Source organism: Orbicella franksi, chromosome 10, assembly GCF_964199315.1.
Source record: "Orbicella franksi chromosome 10, jaOrbFran1.1, whole genome shotgun sequence".
Lineage (NCBI taxonomy): Eukaryota > Metazoa > Cnidaria > Anthozoa > Scleractinia > Merulinidae > Orbicella > Orbicella franksi.
Window position 1 is genome coordinate 9,307,847 of NC_138154.1, and position 21,245 is coordinate 9,329,091.

Below are 21,245 nucleotides of genomic sequence, written 5' to 3' on the forward strand. Positions count from 1 at the left end.
CTCATTGCGAACTCTAAATCAACATCCTGTTGCCTCGATCCCATACCCACGCACTTACTGAAGTCCTGTAGTGAACCACTTATTCCGGTGATCACCAACATAATTAACAGCTCGTTGGAATCGGGAATTTTTCCTGACAGCTGGAAAGAGGCCGTGGTCATACCACTGTTAAAGAACTCGGATCGGATGGGACTCGAATCTCTCTTCAAGAACTCGCGTCCTGTAAGCAACTTGGCTTATATTTCCAAGCTCACTGAGCGCGCAGTATTCAATCAGACATACGACCACCTTGTCCGGTTCGGTCTCTATCCGCTATTACAATCGGCATATCGCCGGTATCACAGTACGGAGACAGCGTTGGTCAAAGTTGCTAATGATATTCTATTGAATATGAACTCGCAGCGTGTTACACTACTTGTCCTCTTTGACTTAAGCGCTGCTTTTGACACCGTAGACCACTCGATTTTGCTAAAACGCTTGACCACTGATTTTGGTATAGGCGGGAAGGCTTTAGAGTGGTTCTCGTCGTATTTGTCGGGACGCAGCCAGCGTGTTTGTTTGAGGGGGCTACATCTGATAGCTTCGATCTGCGTTTTGGTGTCCCACAAGGCAGCTGTCTCGGCCCGCTTCTGTTTGTGGTTTACGCCTCCAAGCTCTTTGAGATAGTACAAGTCCACCTGCCGAATGCGCACTGCTTCGCTGACGACACGCAACTTTACTTGTCTTTTAATCCTAACAGTCCTATGGATCAAGTGAAGGCATTGGAAGCCATGGAGCGATGCATTAGTGACTTACGTAAATGGATGTACCGGGACAAATTAAAGATCAACGATGATAAGACTGAATTTCTTGTTATCGGATCGAGACAACAGTTGCTGAAAATCAATCACTGTTCAGTCCGTGTTGGCATGATCGATATTAAGCCTGTTAAGGTAGTGCGTAATCTAGGCGCCTGGTTCGACTCGCATTTTTCTATGTCGACCCATATTTCTAAGTCTTGTAGTGCGGCATTTTTCTGGTTACATAATATCAAGAGAATAAGCCACTTTCTGCCTAGGGATAAATTAGAAATGGTATTGCATGAAATTGATTATTGTAATGGACTTCTCTATGGACTACCGGACTGTGAAATAGCTAAATTGCAAAGAGTTCAAAACGCTGCAGCTAGGCTGCTTATGTCATGTAAAAAGTATGACCATATTACGCCCATTTTGATAAATTTACACTGGTTACCAGTAACATATAGAATTAATTTTAAATTTTATTACTTACTTTCAAAGCCCTCTATGGCATGGCACCTAGTTACATCATTGATTTAACTCATATTAAGACTATTACACGCTATTCGCTGCGCTCTACTGAAGGTGTTTTATTAAAGCATCCTTCGGAGAGAATGAAAAAGTCATTTGGTGACAGATTCTTCAGTGTGGCTGAGCCCACTCTGTGGAACACTCTTCCTGTTAGCCTCCGCATGATCAAATGTATTTCCACTTTTAAGTGAAGTCTTAAAACTTATCTTTTTAAATTAGCTTTTAATATTTCTTAAATATGTATATATAATAAATGATGTAGTGTTTTTTTTATTATTATTTTTAAATTTTATTGTACATTTTTAATACTTGTATAGTTTTAGGTTATTTATTGTTGTAATGCGCTTTTGATCACCTGGTATGTTAAAAAGCGCACTATAAATCAATAAATTATAATTATAATTACAATTATAGTGTCGATAGTCTGGGTAATGTGGGTTTTAGCTCATCGTTTCCGTGGTTTACAGTTTATGGCACGGTATGAGGCTGTAAAGGATCCACTCGGGCCTGCGTTCTGTTACAAACCTGACAAACAAGGTTTCCTACGGCTTTCCTAAACTGATGCATTCGCATGGCATACACGAGAGGATTTACAATGGAACTCGCGAAATAGATTATAGCTAGCATGTCAGAGATTTCAACCCTTGACGAATCGGGCAATTCTTCTTGTAGATCGCCTGGCATGGAATGGTAAACAGCCCAGGGCAAAGTAGTGAGAACGGAAACTCCAGTCACTAGTAATAATGTGACTGATAGTTTTCTTTCCGTGTGAACTGAACCATGATGTTGTGAATTGGGACTTCTTTGAACATTTACAATGATAATGATCCAACAGACTGCTAGGAGAAGTAAAGTGACAGCACTAAATGATGCCCATGCGTATTGAAATGATTCTGATAAACTAGCCATGACAAAGGCGATAGCGAAAACTATCAGCCAGCTACCGACGATGATTTTAAAGTAAAGCCGTTTCGTGATCAAGCGAAGGGAAAAGTGTTACATGTTGCCGCTCTAAGGGTATCAAGGAAATATTGACCTGGGAAGCTATTGGGAAGGTGATTTCTGTAGCCCAAACAAGAGATCCTGGCCACGTGAAACCGTTGCTTTCTTTATCTTCCTAGTAAACGTACATTGGTCCCGTCACGGCACCCACCAGTAGATCGGCCACAGTCAGGTTCATTATGAGGTACGTACTGCGCTTGCGTAGCTGGCGGATTCTTGCAAAGGCGATGATAGTGATGGCATTGATAATCGATATCCATGAAATTCAGTGATGACGAGTGAAAACAAGACTGCAGAATCTTCCTGATCAGTGGTCATCTCATGAAACGAGATTCAACGTTCTTTCTGCAATGGCGTTCTCGTATTTATTCCAGCCCAGCTAAAACGATTTAAAAAAGAATTGTGGTGTAAAGATGCTTAAGTGTATTCAGTCTCTACTGAGTTTCGAGAAGTCTAACACGACAATGTGATAAATTAAGTTCTTTATTAAATCCATTTTGAAATCAGTGGCTATCCTTGCAATCGGATTGGCTCTCAGTGGTGCGATTTATTCACGAATCGCACTATTTTTTGCTCTAAATCGCATCTTTTTCTCAGCCAATGAGAATGGGGCTGTTAAACAAAACAACCAATCAGATTTCAAGGTTAGTTTAAAATAATCAATAAAATTTCAGGGAAATGAAAGGCAAAGAGCCACTGCGTGGAGAAGTTTGTAACTGCTATTGCCAAAACTTTGTTATTGTTTTTTTTCCAAAACAATTGACGAATTTAATTAATTACAGTTTCTGAATGACGATTATGAGCTCCTTCAGGCTGAAGACCTGCTTTACTGGAAGTTTCCAACTTTCAGTGTCCATTTTGACGAATATTTAGGCGATTTTTCTTCAACATCTGCTCAAGATCCGTATGATACTGAGTACAGAAAAACATAAACAAACGAAAAGCGCACAACAACAAATTCAGAGCCATCTCAAGAAGGTAGATGTTTCCAGGTTTCCGGTAGTTTCAAACAAAGCAACATTATAGCTCAGCTCTGTTGCTGTGAATAAACATAGTCAATATACGCCCTACTCCACGAAACAGTGAATGAACGAACGTCTTCCGAAGCTGGTGCCAGTCCCGCCATCTTGAAAATATCTTAAAACAAACGGCGCTGCAAGAACTGACAAGGTCCTGAGTATTCAGTTCTACACGAGGTCACAAAAAACGGAGATGACAACAAGCTGGACTCCCTTAAAATCATGCCATTAAACGATATTTAAAAGAAAAAGAAAAACGTACTATCCACTGGGCATCGTGCACTCGAGGGAGTTTCACAACTCAAAAGAAATCCATCGCAGAATTACACCGGATGCACCTTCAAATTCCTTCTCAAAAGACAACGAAAAGTCTCAACCTCAACCACAGAAGAAAGGAAGGCCTTCCATCATTGATTTAGGCGACGAGAATTGAACTTTTATGCTTGAAGTAGACTATTTTCGTTCTGACTGCAGAATTGCTTGTTTCTTTGTAATGCTCGAATGAGTTTTCGTCACATGACATCGTTTTGCACACTAAATGAGACGTAATTGCGTTTCCGGTCCCGTTATTTTCAACAAACCGGCTATTGGAACAATACAGCAAAAATCTACAATTTAACGCGATAAAATTGTGCGATTTCAAAATGGATCTAATAACGTGGCAATTGAACTTCGTGTCGTGCAATTTTGGTCTGAAATCATACTTGTGATTTCAGACCAAATTGCACTCCACTCAGTTCAATTACCATTATTTATAGGTCTTTGCTCCAGTAATTATTTAATTTATGTAAATAAAATTTACCTACTAAAAAATTCCTTTTCTGTGATGTATTCGTAGACTGTAAAAAAAAAAAAAAAAAAAAAAAAAAAAAAAATCCAGCTAGGGGCACAGTTTCTATTCAGTGATGTCCGCGTCAAGGTTATGGTTGTTCGTTTCCAAACGAGATAATAGTATAAGTTTTCTCACCGAGTTTTAAATATCAACGAGGGTGCGGTAACCTACCTCGCCAGGATCTTTTCGAATCTTTGGCAGTTTACAACACAGTTTGAGTTTGTGAACGATGACATCTTTTCTGCTCGGCTCCCGCCTGTTGTCGCTTATCGACTTGGCTTGGTCGTGATACCAAGTTTACAAACGCTTTTCTAAATTCCTGCATTCGTATGGCATATACAAGAGGATTCACAATGGAATTATCAAAATATATCACAGCTAGAGTTTTATGGAGATCGACGCTTGACGCACTGAGCCATTTTTGCATCATGCCTTCTGGTAAGGAGTTTAGGATAGCCATAGGAAGAATGGTGAGAATGGAAACTCCAGTGACTATGAATAATGCTACTGACAGTTTCCTTTCCTTGCCAACTGAACCATGATGTTGTGAATAAGGGTTGCTTTGAACATTTATGAAAATGATGATATAGGAGACCGTGAGGATAAGTAAAGTGACAACACTGAATGATGCCAATGCGTAGTGTATGGCCTCTTGTGTTAAATTAACCATGACAAAGGCCAGAGAGAAACGTATTAACCAGCTAGCGATGATAATTTTAAAGTAAACCCATTTCGTGGTCAAGCAATGCCTGAAAGGGAAAAGTGTTGCATGTAGCCGCTCCAAGGATATCAAGGAAAGATTGACCTGTGAAGCTATTGGGAACATGACTTGCAAGGCGCAACTAAATAATCCTGGCCAGGTGCAATCTTGCTGTCCAAAGTACACAAACATTGGTCCCGTCACGGTACCCACCAGTAGATCGCCCACAGTCAGATTAATTATGAGGTAAGTACTGCGCTTGCGTAGATGGCGATTTTTTTATAAAGGCGATAATTGTGATGGCATTGGTTATGGATATCACAAGAAACTCAGTGATGACGACTGGAAACCAGTTAGTATCCTCTTTTTTTTGGAAAATCTTCAGCAGTCATTTCTTTGAACGAAGAATAATAGGCTTCTTCTTGTAATTGTTCCATTTCAGCTAAGGGTTAAAAAATAGCTAACATTATTTAGTAATTTAGAGGACACAAACTTGACAATATAATAGATTCAATTTAGGAACGGACCATTATTTTATTGACGGGGGAGGAGGGTAATTGTTGGACAATTTTCTAGGACATGAATATTTTTCTTCTCACGTTTAGGTTGTGCATAGTGTTTTTGGAGGACAATAGCTTGCAAAAGAATTTCAAAGTCAAACACAGGACCTGGATAGAAATCGCTTGCTCGATTTTTTTCCCCATGGCTCCCCTTGTACCTTTTTGTCAGCAGTTTCCTTGCTTACGGTAGCTGCGCCCGCAATACGAGCGGTAGTCAAAACCTAACAATCCTGTCGTTCTCTCCGCAGGAGACAAAAATAAAGGCAATGCCTCTTAACTTCCTTCAGGTAGGTTTCTAGAGCTCCTGCTTTACACTGAGAGATCCCAGGTATATCTAACGTGGAAGGGGTAAATGGTTTTGTTTTGAACCTGGGAAATGTATTTCAAGTGCATTCGTCTTGCAAAGTGTTTGAAATTTTGCAAAAACTTGCGTCGGATTTTGTTTTTTGCGATAATGGCTGGCAATTTTGCCCCTTTGACAGCAATTAGATCTAAGGGATGCATTTTACAAGGATAAAAAGTTCAATAACAGGCAATGTTGTGTAGGTGGACTTTAGAAAAGACAATTTATATTCCAACGGAATGAATGATGGCTTATGAGAGAGACGTGAGCCAGAGAAACCACACACCTGCAAAAATTTACTTTTCATGCCGAATAACAAAGGGACGTTCGTCAGAGTTGTAAATAATCTTTTTGTGATAGGATGCAATTACAATAAAAGCTAGTGCTTAAGGGAAAACTGTTCTGCTTGTTCATGTACAGTCAAGTGACTTTTTCAAATAATCCTTTTTTAAACAGAAAATGAATATAAATGACACAAAGCAGAATTATGACTGCCACTTTTTAACAGACATCTGTGTATTTTCTTTATCGGGTAGGGTCTGATGAATTTGCGCCTTGATATCTTCCCGTCATTTTAAGTACTATTTGTCTCGGTATTCTATAGCTAATTTTCCCGCTAGAATTTACTACATCATATCGGAACTGACTTACGAAGAAGTGTTTACAAACACAGAAATTTGTTGGTTAAAAATGGTTTTCATTTTCTTGATCGAAAACATTGCTTACCTCCTATGCTGAGACTTGACTTCACGACTTTCCCGAGTATTTCAGGTAAAACTTTACGTTAGCAAATGTCTTGCTGTTTCCCGCTTTTGTTCCAGGCCACAAACGACATTCAGTTGATTTAGAATCAAATTCAGTCTTTTATTCTGTCCGTTAAACAGGGAATCAACTGATATTATCTAACTTTGAGTCTTTGAAAATAATTTGGCCTGAAATGAACCTATATGCAAAATTTGCAAATTGCTATCTTATCTCGCTATCGTTAGCGATCTGTCATGAAACAATTGATAATGACGTCATGGGATAGATGAAGAGATTGAACAGCAGTCCGGAATATCCCGATAAATTAGGACAGTCATGACGTCATGAAGCTATTGTTAGCAGGGAAAATGGCGGACCTTTTATGCGGACAAAGAAAGTATGTTGTTTCCAGTCTCGCATAGCGTCTGGCCAGCATTATCCAGGACTTTTTGCGACCAAACGTTGAGAAGGAGAATAAGCGGCCATTTTGGTAGTAGGAGAACGTTGACTGTCTTCTAATCTTTGAGTTTTTTTGGTGTCAAGCGACGATGTAGACGCCATTTGGTGGCCAAATATGAAGGTTAGTAAAGTGTACGCATTATTTTCTAGTATTCACGTATTTTTCATTGAGCTGTGTATATTTTTTACTGGTTCTAATGTTGTTAAAGTTTCATCATGCCAAATTACACGGTTGTAAACAACGTCGATATTTTGTAAACTCTCTTTGAATTTGAGGCGTTACAAGTGTACCTGAACCGCTGTTGTTATAAGGCTTGAGTAATGCATCGTTCCTTCATTTTTTATGACAGTTGTTTTCAATTTCTCTCTCATAAGTACATGGAAGAGAATACTCGACTGCGCGAAGCACTTTGCCGAATTTTTGGGGAAAAAACAAAGGGAAAAGAGAGGAAATAAGACGTCGCTAAGTACGCGGACGAAATTAAACAAATTTGGGAGGTCTCTGTTTTGGTGGATTCACCGAATGTGCACCCCAGTTTTATCACTGGAGAGCCAGCAGCCTGTTGAAAACCACCTACAGCACAGAGGTAGCAGCGAAACAGACAGGCCAGGGGTAGTGCAGTGATTCCCTGTAAATGGATGCTATCAGTATCTCAAGCAATGGCACAAAGGGTAGAGAGATTGTTTGTGCTCATTTACTAGACGTTGAGGGCCATGAAAACATGTAAGTTAAGGTTTGAAGGGGGCATTGTACTCTTTTTTTTGGCATTGTTTAAAAACTATACACACAGCAGCTGTTCCTAGTAGATGATAGTTCTTTTCACCTCCCCATGAAGCTTGAATGCACCAGAAAGTAATGTTTTTGCAAAACAATTTTTATGAACGCAAAGACTGAAAAGGTACGAGAGTTTAGAATGTAATGTCGAGTGTTGAACATCACTAATTGTGAAACTAATGCAAAACATTAATTGGTTGTGAACAGGAAACATATCAGTTTGGTTAAGAATATGTAATAAAAAATAGAAAAAATAAGAGTTATCAGACCACTTGAGGGCAATCTCTTATTTAATGAGGCTAATGTGGTAACTACATTCAAAATAAATTCACATGTTAAAACGAAAAATACATTTGTAATAATATTGACATCTGTAAGCAATGTAATAATCTTCTAAGCGCTTGTGATTTGTTTCAGGTCCTGCATTCTGCCAAGAGGCAAATTCAAGGTTGAGAGTACCTAAAGAGTGAATAAAATAAAATGGATTTCACTTTCAAGACTGAGTTTGTTTTGTATACTTTAAATAAATATATAATAAAACCTTGGGAGATGTGGATGGATTGTGAATGCTCCCTTGTCAACCTGTCCAGGAATTATATTTTGATATTTTTGGGTAAATAACTTGTGAAAGTCAGCAATTATATGTAAGTTTTCATAATTTAAATGTGGAAATCAGACATGACATGTTTTAGCAGAGTAATAAATAGATACAAGAAATATTTGAAATAAATACCAAAATGGAGAAATTTCAGATTTACAAAGAACATATTGACAGAATTTTTGACTATCCCTGCATCTGACGACACTAAAATTTTGGATACATTTTCTCTAGCTTAGTATATTTTGTATAACAGAACAAGATTTTCTCACTCGTGAAATTTGTTTAATGATGATTTCATTTCCTCGATTTAGCCAAAACGTATAACATTTCGGACATCTACAATTTATCTTTGCTGGCATATAAGAACACGCGCGTGCTGTCGATTTCGGCCCGATAATCCCTAGATAAGAGGAAAACCTCAATTCTCATATCGATCATTTCTGTGCTTAGAAAAATGCAGAGTAAAGATGCTTACCGATTGTACGGTCTCTTTCCAAAGAATGATAACAGCAGCTCGTCAAACGTGGCCCGCATTGCGTTCTGTGGTGCTTCCTTCGGTCCGAGGATAATCGTTATCTGGGCAGAATTGTCTGTGACATGGAACGCTAACACAAATTTTCCTTTTATTTTATAATTTGGACAGTATTTAACTCAATTCGAGATAAATCTATACCTCCGAAGGTCCGCATTCATGGCATTGGAAAGTACTCGCGACTCCCTTTGTCCGCCATCTTGAATCTCTTGGTTTGTTTTGAAACACAACACTCCAACCAAAACACGCATTCTCATTGGTTGAAACGTGAGTTTCGTGACATCACAGATGTCCTAATTTATCGGGATATTCCGGACTGATCAGTTGTCAGTAATTATGAGCGGAAAAATGTCTCGTACTCAATAGTTTTTCTGATGTTCGAGTCCGGCCTGACCGATTGACTGCAAAGATGCCTGGGGACGAGAGAAAGCGGAAAATCCAGATGTTGAAAAGAAAACGGTTTTCGTTGTCGTTAAAACTCGCTTTTGTCAAACATTTTATTTTTAGGTTCGTGAATTGTTAGCACTGACATGCCTTACAGAGGAGTATTTGGATTACCACTTACGCTGTCTTAAACACGGAGCGATCCTATAAAAGGCACGGACACGCCACCTTTGAAGCACTTTGTTGGCTTTTTTGTGCAATGGTGGAAAGCCGAAATAACGGTCGCATAACATAGAAGCCGTGGAGAAATAGCGTTTTGCTCGTTAAAAAAACGGAGTCATTTACACAGAATAATATAAGGTAAACAATAAAAATAAGGTGAAAATAAAACTTATATTAACACTTCAGAAGATGCCTTTGGAAGAACAAATACGATGAATTATCTTCGTCACTTCGCGGATCATTCAAATTTCGCCGCTAGCTAAAATAACAAAGCTGATGCCTGCGGTCAACAAGCTATCTGTTTCCACTTATCTCAGCATGCCGAGAACGAAAACAAATCTCGTAAGAGATGATTTTGGTTAGCCCGTGAACACAGACGGATTTTGGTGGGATATTTAAAATCATTCAGATTTGTGAGCGTAATGATGGCGCAGAAGCGCTGAGTTTATATTCCTCAAACTGTTCTATATTTAGAGCAAAGAAATCGGAAACAAAAAGTACAACAAAGAAACAAGAGAACTTGAAAAATGCAAAGTGAGATTTCGCCTGCAGAATATTGACATTAGAAAGAAAAAGGAAGGCTCATGGCGGAATGCAATAAAAAAAATAAAAAGTTGCGTTCGTAAAAGGTCGGCTGAATTTTAGCCGCAAGAATACAATAGCAGCCAATGTTCACCTTACCGAATTTCTTTTGTAAACTGGCTGAAGAATTACCATATTACCGTAGATATAATATATACCCTTCGCAGTCTGCTTGTACCTGTTTTTTTTTTTTACGAGTTTTAATTTCCCAACCGCATTAATCCTCGAAGGAGCAAAGACACTCTGGCGTCAAAAGAACTAGACACGGCATTTGTAAATTCGAGTGAAAAGCGCGAATTCATACGATAGGCTTTCGCAAATGGAGGAACAAAATTATGAAGTTGAAATTAAAAAAGTCAGTTTTCTTTGTAAACTCTTCTCTTAAAGCTATTGTTCATTTATTTCAAAACGCATTGCTTACTTGTAAAATAAAACAGAAAATTACACCCATCGCTCTCCAAAATTTTGTGGCAACGCGCTAAAATTAGACCTGAGAGAATAAGCCAATCAAATGGGAGCATTGGTAATCCTTTGGGATTTGTGATTGTCAGGCTGAACACCTTAGCCCCGTTATATAGGATCGCTCCGTGTTTAACAGCAGAGCATTTGGGCCTCGAAGGCGCGACAGCGGGGCCCAGACTTAGAAAATTTGGTAGCCCATCGAGTTAATTAAAGTTTGGTTGTAATGCCATTTTCCGTTTGACGCCTGTCCGTCCCTACATACCTGCGTACCTTCACCACTCACGCAAATTTACAAGCTTTAAAGGTCTTGTTTTTGTTCATAAACAAAGGAAATTGCAACAAAACTACGGCGATGTCTAGGTAAACGATATACCTAGCGGCCGTTTATCCTCAGCAAAAATAAAAGAAAAACGAAAATTAAATATTTGTAACGGATTTGAGCCAGTTACCGCAAGACAGTGGACAAAAACTGCACTCCAGGGTCGTACCAATAGACCAATTTCGATATATTAAAATTCAGCCTAACACAATAGACCTCAGCACGAGGCTCTGGGAAATAAACCCCACAAACTCGTAGTTATTCCCCAGAAACTCGTACTGGGATCTATTGTTTCAGGCTGAATTTTAATTTATCGAAATTGGTCTATTGAGCTATCGAAGTGTCGCATGAAGACATGCTGCAATTAATTACTGTTTAACAATTTATGCATAGAGACACTTAAAAAGAGATGTTAATCACTCGTTTAAAAGTAATTCAAATCCCAAACTAAAATAATTATTTTAAAGTTAATGATACAGAGATGATGTCGGCTAAATTTCAGGTCAATACCTTTAATTCTCAAGCTAGGAAAATTATTTGTTTAATTACCGAGTATGTACCATTATGGGAAGGTTATTACAGAGAATGTATGGCCAAGTGGCACATAGGAATACGTTTCACGAGATATCAGAAGAAAAGGTCTAACATTCGAGCTATACGAATTATTTAACTATTCGAGTATTTAACTTTATTTATTTCATATCTTGTTTGTGTAATTAGCCAGTATTATATCCATGTTTAGTCTTGTAGCTCGGAGTGCCTGGGCCTTAGTGACTTGAACGTAAGATTCTGGAAACTATTGACATACCAAAAATGTCAGTGTTGGACATTTTGCATCTGTAAGGCAGAAATGGATAAAATGATTTGGTATTTTTCTCAGCTCAGTTTTTACTGCTGCATCTTCTCCTGGAATTGTTTCTCTTCAGTTGAGAGTTGACGCCGTCGATGGTCTGTGTGACGTGTGTTTAGTTCAACGTTTCTGTGGTTTACAGTTTACGGCATGGTTTGAAGCTGTAAAGGACTCACTCTGGTGGGCTCCGTACTTTAACAAACAAGATTTCTTATAGCTTTTCGAAATTCCTGCATTCGTATGGCATACACAAGAGGATTCACAATGGAACTCGCGAAATAGATTACAGCTAGCACAAGATGGATTTCAATCCCTGACGCATCGGACAATTCTTCCTGTAGATCGACTGGCATAGAATGGGACACAGCCCAGGGTAAAATGGTGAGAACGGAAACTCCAGTGACTATGAATAATGTTACTGACAGTTTTCTTTCCGTGTGAATTGAACCATGATGTTGAGAACAAGGACTTCTTTGAACATTTACGATAATAATGATATATGAAACTGTAAGGACAAGGAGTGTGAGAACACTAAATGATGCCCATGCGTATTGAAATGCTTGTTTTGACAAATTAGCCATGACAAAGGCGATAGCGAAAATTATAAGCCAGCTACCGACGATAATTTTAAAGTAAAGCCGTTTCGTGATGAAGCAATGCCTGAAAGGAAAAAGTGTGGCATGTAGCCGCTCTGAGGATATCAAGGAAAGATTGACCTGGGAAGCTATTGGGAAGGTGAGATCAATGGGCCTAATAATAAAGCGTGGCAGCATGTCTTTCTTTCTTTGGTGGCACACAAACAGTGGTCCTGTCACGGCACCCACCAGTAGATCGGCCACCGTCAGGTTAATTATAAGGTTCGTACTGCGCTTGCGTAGATGGCAGATTCTTGCAAAGGCGATGATAGTGATGGCATTGATAATCGATATCACAAGAAATTCAGTGATGAAGACTGGGAACCAGACTGGAGAATCATTAGTAGTGATCTCGTTAACCCGGATTCAACGTTCTTTCTGCAATGGCGTTCTCGTATTTATTCCAGCACAGCTAAGGTCATTTCAAAACAAGAATGATAATGAAATAAAGTACATTAGTATAGCTCGTTGCCAGTTTAGAGAAAGCAAACGTAAAAATTTAATAAATAATGTTACGTTTTTATATGCCTGTGCTCCCTTAAATATTTAAGAATAAATGATTATAATTTACACGGATTTCAGTTGTCATAGACATATTTTACTCGCCGGATGATAATGTTTCGCTTTGGATAAACAAGCTCATTAAAGAGCAGTGTTGTGTGACAATTTATGCCCATATAGCCGTAAACAGATGGACGAAATTTTGCTCAGCTGATTTGACGAACATCGCTTTATATTCAAATGCTGCTGATGAATAACACCTTATTTCAGATTGGGAATAACAAATTTTACCAATATAAGGAAAAATTGTTGAGCAAGTGCTAGTTTTCGGTAAGAAAGAAGTCCACCTCGGTCACCTCGCCCTTCTCATTGCTGCTTGTCGCCTGTTCGCTGGGTGTCTATCCGGGAAGTTTTGCCTTTCATAGGCTTTATTGTAGGACGCTTATTATTGATTCCCCACTTCGGAAGGAAACTTTGTTAACCAGCAAGCCCATTTACGTGATATTGTTTCTGTGAAGGTTCCTCACTTTTCATTTCGTTAGAAAAAAAAATCTGATAATAGGCCAATTTTAGTATATAAAAACTCTAACTTGGCTACGGGAATAAAATAAATGAACCTGCATCGAGGATGAGGACTGAATAATTAATCTCTTTTGTTTTGTTCCCTTAAGCTTCGGAGCCAAGTTAGAATTTGGATATATCGAAACTGGCCTATTCAGCAAATACTTATTTCTCTCGAGAGGTTGCTTATCTACCAGCGGAGTAAAACCGACAATAGGTTGTCTACTGGAGAGTTCTTCGAGGCTGGAAGTAAACTTTAGTGTTATATGATCTTGAATGGGTCAAATATAGATTAGAGTAAAGCGGAGTTAGCTTAGCAATTCTGTATTGCGTTCAATCTGAAGGATTAAATGTTTTTGTAGTACAAACGACCTGACTCTATTCCATGAAACAGTCGGTTTTGATAACGTTCTAGATGAGTACCGCCATTCATTCAATATGCCCGGTCATCTAAGGTGCTATGTTTGGCAGGATTGTAGTTTTACGACTAAAATTTGCCACAACCCGACCAACATATAATCGAAAAGACGAGACAGATGTGCTGAACTGCTTCCTTTTTCGCAAGGCATTTCTCTTACCCTGAAAGATATTTTTGCTCAGAAATTACAGGTAAATTTACATTGGTTATTTTCTTGCTTTTTCTTGGGGTTTGTCTTCGGGAAATTCAGTTGCATCAACCATTTTACAGTCTATGTCAACGCTTGATCTTTGAAATTGACATCTAAATTAGGCTTAAATTTGACTCATATGGAAAATTTCCTTGCATAAGAGTCAAAGCGCCTTGCTATGTTCCCTTCATTTTAAAAGCAATATTTTTTTTCATTTTCTCCTAGAATCCACGACGTTATGTCAAAACTGACATACGAAGAAGAGAGAGATGGGCTGGATGTGTTTTTGCCCCATAAGATTACAGGCCTTTGTTGGTTAAAGAAAATTCTAACTTTGTTGTTTTTCATTTTCTTGATCATAAAACAGTACTTACCTCCTAAGCTGAGACTCGGCTTCACAGGTTTCCCCAGAATTTCAGGTGAAACTTCGCGTTGGCAAATTTGTTGCTGTTTCCCGCTTTTGTTTCAGGCCTCAGACGACATTCAGCTGATTTAGAATCAAATTTGATGTTTTATTCGGTCCGTTAAACAGGGAATCAACTGATATTATCGAATACGCCAACGTTTAGCCTTTGAAATTAACTTGGCCTAAAATGAGGCTATTTGCAGCTTGCTATCTGATGTACAGTTTCGATAGCGATCTGTCATAAAAGAATCAATAATGAGTAGTTAAGCGACTTTGTAAAAATATACCTTTTTTTTGGAGCAAATGAATATCAACGACATAAAAGCTGAATCATAACTGCCACATTTTGACAGACATTTGTATGATTCCTTTATTGGGAAGGGTCAGATGAATTCTACTATAGATGACATCCCTCTATTATGTGACTGAATTTTAAGAGCTATTTTAAGTGGTATTTTAAGAGCTATTTTTTCGGTATTCCACTTTTTTCCACTAGAATCCACCACAATCTATCAAAACTGATTTACAAAGAAGAGATAGATGAGCTGAATTTGTGTCTGTTCCTTACAAACACGACTTTGTTGGTTAAAAAATTCTAACCTTTCTGTTTTCATTTTCTTGATAGAAAACATTACTTGCCTCTTAGGCTGAGACTCGGATTCATAATTTTGCCGAGCATTTAAGGTAAAACTTCATGTTGGCAAATTGCTTACTGTTTCCCGCTTCGGTTCCATTCCTCAGACGACTATCAGTTGATTTGCATCAAATTTCGCGTTTTATTCGGTCTGTTAAACAGAGAATCAACCGATATTACCGAAGACGCCAAATTTTAGTCTTTGAAATTAACTCGGCTTAAAGTTATACATTATGCAAAATTTGCAGCTTGCCATCTGACGGCACAATTTCAATAGCGATCTGCTATTAAACAATCAAATATCACGTCATGGGACAGATAAAGGGATGAACCAGTTGTCAAGAATTTTGAGCGGAAAATGTCTCGTACTCAACAATTTTTTCTAATGTTCGAGGCAGTGACGCAGTTGAATTGTGGGCCTGTTACTCTTGAAAAATTCATCAAGCCCCGCGGTTGGCGATGAAATGCAAAGGTCCTTGGAACGAGACAGAAGCAGAAATCTCAGTTGTTAAAATGAAATCGGTTTTAGTTGTGGTTAAAAATCCTCTTTTCTCAAGCATTATATTTTCATTTTAATGTGTTGTTAGCATTAACATTTCAAACACTGGAGTATTTGGATTGCCATTCACGCTGTCTTAACGGCGAAGCTCCTGCGCTTCGAAGGTGCCGCAGCGGGATACCATACTTAGAAAAGTTGGTAGCCCATCGAGGTAAAAAGTTTTGGTTGGCACGTCATTTTCTGTTCCACGCCTGTCCGTTTCTACGTACGTGTGTACGTACTTTCACCACTTGCGCAAATTTACAAACTTTAAAGGTCTTGTGAAGGTGAATTAATCAACATGACACGAGCGTGGGACAAAGAAAAATTCTGAGTCCCTGACAGGAATCAAACCCATGACCTCCCGACCACCGGGCGGGCGCTCTATCCACTGAGTTACGAGAACTCATGGAGAGCAAAGTCATTTAACTAAGTTCATATATGAAGATATATGAACTCAGTCCATATATGTTAACTGAGTTCATATATGAACATATATGAACTCAGTTAAATAACCTTGCTCTCCATGAGTTCTCGTAGCTCAGTGGATAGAGCGCCCGCCCGGTGTTCGGGAGGTCATGGGTTCGATTCCTGTCGGGGACTCAGAATTTTTCTTTGTCCCACGCTCGTGTCATGTTGATTAATTCACCTTCACATTTCGTTACCGAGCTTAAAATTCACCATCTTAATTAATTTAAAGGTCTTGTTTTTGTTCATAAACAAAGGAAATTGCAAGAAAACTACGGCGATGTCTTGGTGAACGATATATCCAACCGCTGTTCATCCTCAGCAAAAAGAAAAAAAAATAAAATAAACGAAAATTAATCATTTGTAACTGATTTGAACGAATTACCGCAAGACGGTGGAAAAATACTGCACTCCAGCGTCCTACCAATTGACCTATCGAAGCTTCGCATGAAGACATTTCGCAATTATGAACTGTTCTACAATTCTTGTATACAGAGGCTTTAACAAAATGTGAACTACCCATTACCCAGGCAGTGAGGCCTGGGTTTAAAATTCGGCTCTCCGTTTTTTTTTTCCTCGTTCAGTCACAAATCATCGTCTGGTCTCTAAAGCGTATGCGCCACCTGTACATGCGTGCAGTACACGGAATTTACAGAAGTTGCCGTCGTGAAAAGTTAGCACGGATTCCATGATTTCTAGGGCGATGAAATCACATACAAACGAACACACCGTTCGCGGTAGATCAACAGTAAAGGACGTTACACACCGTTCGCGGTAGACCAACACCAAAGGACGTTAAGTGTTTTCGGAACGGGTCGGTTTGCAAGCCTTACGAGAAATCAATTTACGAACGAACATTTTGAGTGAATTTATCAAGAATCATGTTATACCAAGGGAGCTATCAACCGGGGCTATCAACTCTTCAACTTGACAAAAAGCATCTTCAGAAACGTCATCGTATTTTTAGACGTGATCGTGAACCAAGTAGAATCCCAGCACGAACTCAAGAACGTCTGAGCAACAAGAGCAGAAAGGTTAGGGGGGGGGGGGGGTGACCTTGTTGCCCGAAAAAATTACTCAATGCCAATGTGTGAGTGTTGAAATCGGGATGCAAACGCACTCAAATTGCGTGACAAACATAAACGTTCATAAAGATAGTAAAATTGAAAGCTTGCATACTCAATGTCCTCTATCAACAGTCTCAATCTACTAAAATCTAAAACTTATTAAAAGAGAAAGTGCTCCTTTTCATGGCGTTCGTTCAGCGATCGGCTCATCAGCAACAGTGACAGTTGTGTTTGAAGATGGACCGTTACAGAAGCAATCATATATTCCAGACGTACGTCTCGACATACTCGAGACGTTCAAAGAACAACGTGAGGCATTCCTAGAAGTCGTTCGAGATAGTCTTGGCCACAGCAGACTTGCAGCGCACACTGCAAGCCTTCAATGAATTCAGAAGCCACGTAAATAGGATGGTAAACAACATGGACGTATTAGAGGAACACCTCCAAAGAAAAATTCAAGGAAGAAATTAAAACACCCCATTGTTAAGGCATTCCAAAAGGCCCTTTCAGAGCCACCACAAGAAAAAAGCCTTGGTCTTCGTTCGCTTTGATTCATGTCCTTGTTTTGTTGATGGAAAATTGGGAAAGGAAATAATATCCTTATTGTGGATTTCCGCGATACACATTTAGCCAACATGTAGCTGACAGAAAACCCCAGGTCCCTCATAAAATTTCAGTCTAAGTCCTTTTTTGCAAGGCAAATGTCAGAGAAAGTAGCTTACAAGCCTTAAAATCTAAAAGGAAAGGCTGAAAGCGCTGTCCCGACTGACTACCGTGGCGTTTTGGGTGCGCTAACGATACTTATGATCAGCAGCAGATACAAATGGTACACTTTCTACAGAACGATCGTACGGTACGCTCACGATACTGCTTCAGGTACGAACTTAACGGCCTACAGACACCCGGTCGGGCGTCTAATCGCACAGAGCTTCATAAAAAGTAGAAACTTTTTTTGTTACGAGTTTTGGAAATCACATCAACAGCATTATTTTTTCATGTTTTCTCCCAAATGTCGTTACCCGAATCATGACCGTTTTGCCCGAAAAATTACGTAATTTTCCGTAGCTGGGGAGGGGTGGGGGGGGGGGGGGGCTGTAGCCCCTCTCGCCCCCCCTCCCCCAACTCGTACGCCTATGGTTCGAGTACACCTGCGTAAAGCGCTCTGAGAAACTTCGTAAAGTATAATAAAGTTAAAATCTCGAACTAAACGATACACTCTCGTTATTTTCTTGTAACAGAGTTATGTGTCTTTACAAGAATGAAACCCATGTAGCGAATTACTGTACATTTAAAGGCTGCCGAACACTAGCCGATTTTTTGTCGTAGAACTGCAGATTTTTTGTCGGAGTCAAATCGGGTTAAAATTTGTCGGGCCATCAGCTTGCCGCACACTACCCGATTTTTTGTCGCGACTAACCGCGTTGAGGCTTGGTGCTAAGTCGTCCAAAATCAAGATGGCGCCTATTCCACTGCCGTGACCCTCATGACATTTCCTAATACGTTGAGGCGCACGCGAGCCCCGACAAATTACCTTGGTTCACCGCATACTAGCAGACAAAGCCCGACAAGACGTTTTGAGATCTAGCACTGTCAGATATCGCCCGAGAAGCCCCGACTTGTCTGAATTTCCCGCACACTAGCCGACAAGTGAAGATTTTTTGTTGGCGACTTAAAATCGGCTAGTGTGCGGCAGCCTTAAGCCCTCACTTCGGAAGGAAACTCTGTCAACCAGCAAGCCCATTTAGCTGATAATGTTTGTGCGAAATTTAAGGTTCTTCACTTTTCATTTCGTTAGAACAAAATAGCTGATAATAGGCCAATTTCAATACGTTAAAACTCTAAAATGGCTACGAGGCTTATGGGAATAAAATAAATGAACTCGCTTCGAGGATGAAGGATGAATAATTAACAATTATTACTTTTGTTATGTTCCCCTAAGCCTCGGAGCCAAGTTAAAATTTGGTTATATCGAAATTGGCCTATCCAGCAAATACTTATTTCCCTCGACATGTAGCTTATCCGGCTAGCGGAGTAAAACCGACAGTAGGTTATCTATTTAGCGTTATATGATCTTAAGAGTGCCTGCCTGTAAAAATCAGACAAATTCTTAATTTCGCGGCAAGGGTCGAAAATTCGATTTCGCTCATATTCTTATGGATGATAGGCTAGGGCATGACAAAATCTACTGGATAGTTCTTTTTGGCAAAATATCCTTTTATTTCAAAGAAATAAGCAAATTACCAAATTCCGTTAAAATCGTCAGTTGACGCACCATTTTATTAAGCAAGTTTGGGAGCCTCGCATGCAAAACCACATGATTCTTCCGTCTTTTAAACACTCACATATTTTTGTGCAATGTTTAAATGTGTACTGGGTTGATTTTAGGGAATGTTGCGTTGTCTTTTTGGGTGCAAAATAATTAAATTTCGAAGACATGTATTTCATTCACTTAAAAGTACTTCGTGAATATAATTAATTTTTCACTATGTGCGAAACCTTCAAATGGATTAAGCTTCCGGTGGTTGAATCGCAGAAGGACGGTCTACAGATTCCTGTAAAAATTTCTTTGGGCAGATCATTGTGAGCGACGCGAGAGCTTTTCAAAGTACGTTAAAAATGCAAATATTTGACCATTCCCTCGTCAAATTTCAATTTACGGGTTAGACGTATATTTTAGCATGCGCCACATGACTTGACCTACGTTAAGTTGAAATAGACACAGAGCTGATAATTTCGAAATGTTCTAACCTCATTGGCTGTAAAAGGCAGGTCCAAAGCCGATTTGACGTGTTTCGTCGCACATAAAGCAGAAGTTTGCTTTTGTTTACATAACGTCCGATGTACATCGCCAACTGTCAAATTATTTAACGGTCGAATACCACGAATCTGTGACCCTCTTTCGACATATATGATCACCACTGCATCTAAGTCCAAAACGGCTAAGTCATTTGTAGATAGTTGCTTGCTTTGCACTACACCAAAATATTACATTTGATCATCATGGTTTGATGGCTTGAATCCTTGCTTGCAGCGGTTCCTTGTTCGTCACGCAATGTTGTCATCCCATTTTAGGGGGTAGGGATAGGACAATTTCTATCCTAATATGTAAGGCTCCGTAAGCCTTTAGAACCACTGGGAACGCACAATCGCGTTGAGAAGGAAGAGATTAAATTAAGAAATTAAAAGAATGAATAGTTTACCATTGCCCCTGTTGTTATCTTTTACTCGACCACCGCTACCTACACGCCTTGCGTAATACTGTAACGCTAAACTCATACCTAGGTCTTTTCGCGCTGTGCAATTATTTTTGGTTTACTAGTAATACAGTGGGCTACCCTCGGGGAAATTGGTGGTGACCGCTTAATGGGGCTAGCCGCTTAAATAGAGGTTGGTGTACCTTAAATATTTAATTTTTCACTTTCGGGTTATAAATTTCTAGGTGAACATGGAGTCAATTTAAGACAATCGTGATAGACGTGTGTTTGAATTATCACTCGTCATGCACCTTCAATTTCAGACTCTTATCTGCCATCGCCCGGCCTTTCCAAAACAAAGTTTTTAAATTTTGAGTGGCCGCTTAAATGAAACCCTTATCGGAACGACCAAATGGTGGCCGCGGTGGTAACCGGTCAATAGGTGTTTTATTTACAATATTTCACTGACAATAATTTTGGACTGTATTGACAACAGTCCTCTATTTTCTGTTACAAACATACCAATGCGTCGCCACTAAACAAACAAAATACACCAAATAAAATGGCATTGCCAGGGCTATTTACTCACGTAATTACTAATTAAATTTAGTCTGCTTTTCTCACGAATTAGACACGTTGTGATTTCCTATTTTTATTTCAGCTAGTTCTTGCTTCATTGATCTATAATTTGTTTATGGCGATTTTTTAAAAATTCTAGTGAGTACAGGCACTAGCTTTATCAGCTGTTGTCTGAAACATCAGAACGTACAAATGTGATTTGAACCGAGGCCAAGTACACTATAGAATACGATTATATAAATATACACATATTATTATATATATGAACAAACAGAGGAACAATGATTAAATTGTTTCACTTATCCTGAGAGTGCTCTATACACAATAGATCAAAATGCGCAGCATATGCCGTGACAGC

At 39.2% G+C, this 21,245-nt stretch overlaps 3 pseudogenes; all 3 read right to left on the reverse strand.

Annotated features, from left to right (window-relative positions):
- Positions 1-1,778: 1,778 nt before the first annotated feature.
- LOC145499996 (uncharacterized) lies at positions 1,779-2,630 on the reverse strand (annotated as a pseudogene).
- A 1,735-nt stretch (positions 2,631-4,365) lies between these two features.
- LOC145500014 (alpha-1A adrenergic receptor-like) lies at positions 4,366-5,255 on the reverse strand (annotated as a pseudogene).
- Positions 5,256-11,839: 6,584 nt separating this feature from the next.
- On the reverse strand, positions 11,840-16,504 carry LOC145501614 (uncharacterized; annotated as a pseudogene).
- Between the last annotated feature and the right edge of the window lie 4,741 nt (positions 16,505-21,245).